Source organism: Triticum urartu, chromosome 5A, assembly GCF_056163025.1.
Source record: "Triticum urartu cultivar PI428250 chromosome 5A, HENAU_Tu73, whole genome shotgun sequence".
Lineage (NCBI taxonomy): Eukaryota > Viridiplantae > Streptophyta > Magnoliopsida > Poales > Poaceae > Triticum > Triticum urartu.
In genome coordinates this window covers 175,813,343-175,820,337 of record NC_141877.1, presented here as the reverse complement: position 1 = coordinate 175,820,337, position 6,995 = coordinate 175,813,343, and positions in this window count along the sequence as shown.

Genomic DNA, 6,995 nt, shown 5'->3' with positions numbered 1-6,995 from the left:
CAAGAAAATTTAAGTTTCTACGATCTAATCATGGAGAATATTTGAGTTACGAGTTTGGTCTTCATTTGAAACAATGCGGAATAGTTTCGCAACTCACGCCACCTGGAACACCATAGTGTAATGGTGTGTCTGAACGTCGTAACCGCACTTTATTAGATATGGTGCGATCTATGATGTCTCTTACTGATTTACTGCTATCATTTTAGGGTTACACTTTAGAGACGACTGCATTCACGTTAAATAGGGCACCATCGAAATCCGTTAAGACGACACCTTATGAACTGTGGTTTGGCAAGAAACCCAAGTTGTCGTTTCTTAATGTTTGGGGCTGCGATGCTTATGTGAAAAAGCTTCAACCTGATAAGCTCGAACCCAAATCGGAGAAATGTGTCTTCGTAGGATACCCAAAGGAAACTGATGGGTACACCTTCTATCACAGATCCGAAGGCAAGATATTTGTTGCTAAGGATGGATCCTTTCTAGAGAAGGAGTTTCTCTCGAAAGAAGTGAGTGGGAGGAAAGTAGAACTTGACGAGGTAATTTACCTACTCCCTTATTGGAAAGTAGTTCATCACAGAAATCAGTTTCAGTGATTCCTACACCAGTAAGTGAGGAAGCTAATGATGATGATCATGAAAATTCTGATCAAGTTACTACCGAACATCGTAGGTCAACTAGAGTAAGATCCGCACCAGAGTGGTACGGTAATCCTGTTCTGGAAGTCATGCTACTTGACCATGATGAACCTACGAACTATGAGGAAGCGATGATGAGCCCAGATTCTGCAAAATGGCTTGAGGCCATGAAATCTGAGATGGGATCCATGTATGAGAACAAAGTGTGGACTTTGGTTGACTTGCCCGATGATCGGCAAGCCATAGAAAATAAATGGATCTTCAAGAAGAAGACTGGTGTTGGCGGTAATGTTACTATCTACAAAGCTCGACTTGTTGCAAAAGGTTTTCGACAAGTTCAAGGAGTTGACTACGATGAGACCTTCTCACCCGTAGCGATGCTTAAGTCCGTCCAAATCATGTTAGCAATTGCCGCATTTTATCATTATGAAATTTGGCAAATGGATGTCAAAACTGCATTCCTTAATGGACATCTTAAAGAAGAGTTGTATATGACGCAACCAGAAGGTTTTGCCGATCCAAAAGGGGCTAAAAAAGTGTGCAAGCTCTAGCGATCCATTCATGGACTGGTGCAAGTCTCTCAGAGTTCGAATATACTCTTTGGTAGTGTGATCAAAGCATATGGTTTTATAGAGTCTTTTGGAGAAGCCTGTATTTACAAGAAAGTGAGTGGGATCTCTGTAGCATTTCTGATATTATATGTGGATGACATATTGCTTATCAGAAATGATACTGAACTTCTGATTAGCATAAAAGGATACTTGAATAAGAATTTTTCAATGAAAGACCTCGGTGAAGCTGCTTATATATTGGGCATCAGGTGAAGGAAATATGCCCTAGAGGCAATAATAAAGTTATTATTTATTTCCCTATATTAGGATAAATGTTTATTATTCATGCTAGAATTGTATTAACTGGAAACTTGATACATGTGTGAATACATAGACAAATAGAGTGTCACTAGTATGCCTCTACTTGACTAGCTCGTTGAATCAAAGATGGCTAAGTTTCCTAGCCATAGACATGAGTTGTCATTTGATTAACGGGATCACATCATTAGAGAATGATGTGATTGACTTGACCCATTCCGTTAGCTTAGCACTTGATCGTTTAGTATGTTGCTATTGCTTTCTTCATGACTTATACATGTTCCTATGACTATGAGATTATGCAACTCCCGTTTATCAGAGGAACACTTTGTGAGCTACCAAACGTCACAACGTAACTGGGTGATTATAAAGGTGCTCTACTGGTGTCTCCGAAGGTACTTGTTGAGTTGGCGTATTCCGAGATTAGGATTTGTCGCTCTGATTGTCGGAGAGGTATCTCTAGGCCCACTCGGTAATGCACATCACTATAAGCCTTGCAAGCATTGTAACTATGAGTTAGTTGCGGGATGATGTATTACGGAACGAGTAAAGAGACTTGCCGGTAATGAGATTGAACTAGGTATTGAGATACCGACGATCCAACCTCGGGCAAGTAACATACCGATGACAAAGGGAACAACGTATGTTGTTATGCGGTTTGACCGATAAAGATCTTCATAGAATATGTGGGAGCCAATATGAGCATCCAGGTTGTGCTATTGGTTATTGAACGGAGATGTGTCTCGGTCATGACTACATAGTTCTCGAACCCGTAGGGTCCGCACGCTTAAAGTTCGGTGACAATCGATATTATGAGTTTATGTGATTTGATGTACCGAAGGTAGTTCGGACTCCCGGATGAGATCGGGAACATGACGAGTAGTCTCTAAATTGTTGAGACATAAAGATCGATATATTGGAAGGCTATATCCGGACATCGGAAAGGTTCCGAGTGATTCGGGTATATTTCGCATTACCGGGGAGTTACGGGAATTCGTCTGGGGAGTCAATGGGCCTTAATGGGCCTTAGTGGGAAGGAGAGGCAGCAGCCAGGAGGTGGCGCGCACCCCTCCCAAGCCCAGTTCGAATTGGATAAGGGGTTTGTGCCGCGGCCCCCCTCTCCCTTCCTTCTCCACTCCCCCTCCTTTCCCCCTTCTCCTAGTTGGACTAGGAAAGGAGAAAACCTACTCCTACTAGGAGTAGGAATCCTACTCCCTTGGCGTGCCCCTCCTAGGGTCGGCCTCCTCCTCCCTCCTTTATATACGGGGGCAAGGGGGCACCCAAAGACACAACAATTGATCATTGATCTTTTAGCCATGTACGGTGCCCCCCTCCACCCTAATCCAACTCAGTCATATCGTAGCGGTGCTTAGGCGAAGCCCTGTGTCGGTAGCATCATCATCACTATCATCACACCGTCGTGCTGAGTTGGTGGGATGTCATCGAGCTAAACGTGTGCTGAACTCGGAGGTGCCGTGCTTTCGGTACTTGGATCGGTCGGATCGTGAAGACGTACGACTACATCAACCGCGTTGTGCTAACGCTTCCGCTTTCGGTCTACGAGGGTACGTGGACACACTCTCCCCTCTCATTGCTATGCATCACCATGATCTTGCGTGTGCGTAGGAATTTTTTTGAAATTACTACGTTGCCCAACAGTTGCATCCGAGCCAGGTTTATGTGTAGATGTTATATGCATGAGTAGAACACAACTGAGTTGTGGGCGACACAAGTCATACTGCTTACCAGTATGTCATACTTTGGTTCAGCGGTATTGTTGGATGAAGCGGCCCGGACTGACATTACGCGTACGCTTACGTGAGACTGGTTCTATCGACGTGCTTTGCACACAGGTGGCTGGCGGGTGTCAGTTTCTCCAACTTTAGTTGAACCGAGTGTGCCTACGCCCGGTCCTTGAGAAGGTTAAAACAACACTAACTTGACAAACTATCGTTGTGGTTTTTTATGCGTAGGTAAGAACAGTTCTTGCTCAGCTCATAGCAGCCACGTAAAACTTGCAACAACAAAGTAGAGGATGTCTAACTTGTTTTTGCAGGGCATGTTGTGATGTGATATGGTCAAGACATGATGCTATAATTTATTGTATGATATGATCATGTTTTGTAATAGAGTTATCGGCAACTGGCAGAAGCCTTATGGTTGTCTCTTTATTGCATAAGATGCAAGCGCCAAATAATTGCTTTACTTTATCGCTATGCGATAGCAATAGTTGCAAGAGCAATAGTTGGCGAGATGAACATGTGACGACACATTGATATAGATCAAGATGATGGAGATCATGGTGTCATGCCGGTGACGATGGAGATCATGACGATGCTTTGGAGATGGAGATCATAGGGACAAGATGATGATGGCCATATCATGTCACATATTTTGATTTCATGTGATGTTTATCTTTTATGCATCTTATTTTGCTTAGTTCGATGGTAGCTTTATAAGATGATCCCTTACTAAAATTTCAAGGTATAAGTGTTCTCCCTGAGTATGCGCTGTTGCCAAAGTTCATCATGCCGAGACACCACGTGATGATCGGGTGTTATAAGCTCTATGTTCATCTACAACGGGTGTAAGCCATTTTTACACACGCAGAATACTCGGGTTAAACTTGACGAGCCTAGCATATGCAGATATGGCCTCGGAACACTGGAGACCGAAAGGTCGAGCGTGAATCATATAGTAGATATGATCAACATAGTGATGTTCACCATTCAAAACTACTCCATCTCACATGATGATCAGACATGGTTTAGTTGATTTGGATCACGTGATCATTTAGATGACTAGAGGGATGTCTATCTAAGTGGTAGTTCTTAAGTAATCTGATTAATTGAACTTTAATTTATCATGAACTTAGTCCTGATAGTATTTGCATAACTATGTTGTAGATCAATATCTCGCAATGTTGCTCCCCATGTATTTTGATATGTTCCTAGAGAAAAACTATGTTGAAAAATGTTAGTAGCAATGATGCAGACTAGCTCCGTAATCTGAGGTTTATCCTCATTGCTGCATAGAAGAATTATGACCTTGATGCACCGCTAGGTGACATACATATTGCAGGAGCAAAAGAAGACATTATGAACGTTTGGCAAGCTCGATATGATGACTACTTGATAGTTTAGTGCACCATGCTTTACGGCTTAGAATCAAGGCTTCAAAGACGTTTTGAATGCCACAGAGCATATGAGATGTTCCAAGAGTTGAAATTAGTATTTCAGACTCATGCCCATATCGAAAGGTATGAGACCTTTGACAAGAACTTTGCCTACAAGATGGAGGAGAATAGCTCAGCTAGTGAGCATGTGCTCAGAATGTCTGAGTACTACAATCACTTGAATCAAGTGGGAGTTAAAAACTTCCAGATAAGATAGTGACTGGTAGAGTTCTCTAGTCACTATCACCAAGTTACTGGAACTTCGTGACAAACTATAATATGCAACGGATAATGGAAACGGTTCCCAAGCTCTTCGCGATGCTGAAATCGACGGAGGAAGAAATCAAGAAAAGCATCAAGTGTTGATGGTTGACAAGACCACTAGTTTCAAGAAAAGGGCAAAGGGAAGAAGGGGAACTGTCATGGGTTTGTAACGGCAGATGTCCTTGTGAAAGGACTTAGTCATGGAGCCCGCTACCGGTTAGCTTAAAGGGGTTAAACCGGACAAGGGGACACATGAAGTTTTATACTAGTTCGGCCCCTTCAAGGAAGGTAAAAGCCTACGTCTAGTTGTGATTGGTATTGCTAGGGTTTCGAAGGCCAGGGAGCAAATCCGCTTTGTCTGGCTCTCGAGTTGTTATCTGTCCCTAAACCGCTGCCGGGTCGTCCCTTTATATACATAGGCTGACGCCCGCTGGGCTACAGAGTCCCGAAGCCGGATCATAAACGTGTCCGGTTCGGTTTCTATCCTTCCTATCTTACAATACAAGTTACATGACTAGGTCGGTCTACATTTGCAGGCTTTAACCTGCCTTTGGGCCTTGGGCTTCCATGAAGCGCCATCATCCTTGCATCTTCATGGGCTTCTAATCTTTATGGAGTCGACCCGGCTACATAAGGCCGGTTTACCTCGAGTAGTAATATCCCCAACATTAGGCCCCAGATTGGTTTGAACTTGTTCATGTCAATCTTGTACACTTAGAAAAATTCCTCCCTCATATCTTCACCTTGATCTTGTAAACCGCCGTGACGTCATACATAAAGATTATGATAAACCGCCCTGACGTCATCCATCCATTGATGTTGAAGATTACCTTCTTTTAATGTGTATTCAGTCACCGAGGCGACACCCTTATTAACTTATCCATTTTTGGGCTCCTCGGTTCTCGCACTTGCCGTTTCATCGCTTCATCTTATAAATAGGGGCAGAGGACCCCTTTATTTTCTTTCCGCTCTCCTTTCCTCCCTTCTTCTTTCTCGCGACGTCTTCGCACCTGAGCGCCGCCGTCATCGCCAAGCCTCGCCTCTGCTTCACCATCGGCTGCTGCATCGACCTGTTCGCACCAAAGTTCCGCAACACACCTCCGCTGCTTCCGCGGCCACAGTAAGTCCTTCCCCCTTCCTTTCTAGATCCATTAGGATTTCCCAGTTCTTCGCAGTTCTTGAAGCTCATCGGAGCTTTTGATGCTGTTCTTCCTTGGCCTGTAGATGAATGCTTCGCATTTATCGTATCCCTTCCCGTGGCTAATATTATGTTACCACCATAGATCCTTATGCGCAAAAGTTGATGTAGTCCTTCATAAACTGTTTCGGGTCTTTACCCTTTTTAGGTCGAAATATTTTGCTTTTCTGTCTTACCTTAGATCTGAAATTTTCATATGTCTCTGTGAAACCTGTTTCTCCTCACGCCAACATAGGCAGTTTAACCTTGTATAAGCAATCTATACCATTAGCCCTCTGCTAAACCGGAGGAGCCTTTTACCTTCATAGCTATACTCCGGTTTAATAGTGTCTGAGTATTCCTGTCCTGGTATTACCTTTCACTCCTTATTACATTGGTTTCCGGTTTATGCCATTTCGCATATCAGTACGTTTCTTAGTCCACTGTATCTTGCATATCATCATGAGTGATTTATAAACTGGCCTTTCATTTTCAGCTTGTTCGTTTCACAATGGCCAAACAATTCACTGCTTGCAACTGGGCTCGTTCCCGGGTCACCGAAGATCAGTTGAACGATATGGTAAGAATCGGCTCCTTGCCTAAAAAGACTAAAATTAAAGGGCGAGTTCCAGGAATAGAAAATCCTCCGACCTCAAGGCAGGGTGAGGTGGTGGCCTTTGTCGACCACATAGGCCGTGGCTTCAAACTGCCAGGATCAAAGTTTTACCGAGATGTTCTTGCCAATTTCCAACTCCATCCCCAAGATATTGGGCCAAATTTAGTATCTGACCTATGCAACTTCCAGGTCTTCTGTGAAGCATACTTACAGGAAGAACCAACTGCAGAATTGTTTCGGGATTTCTTTCACTTAAACC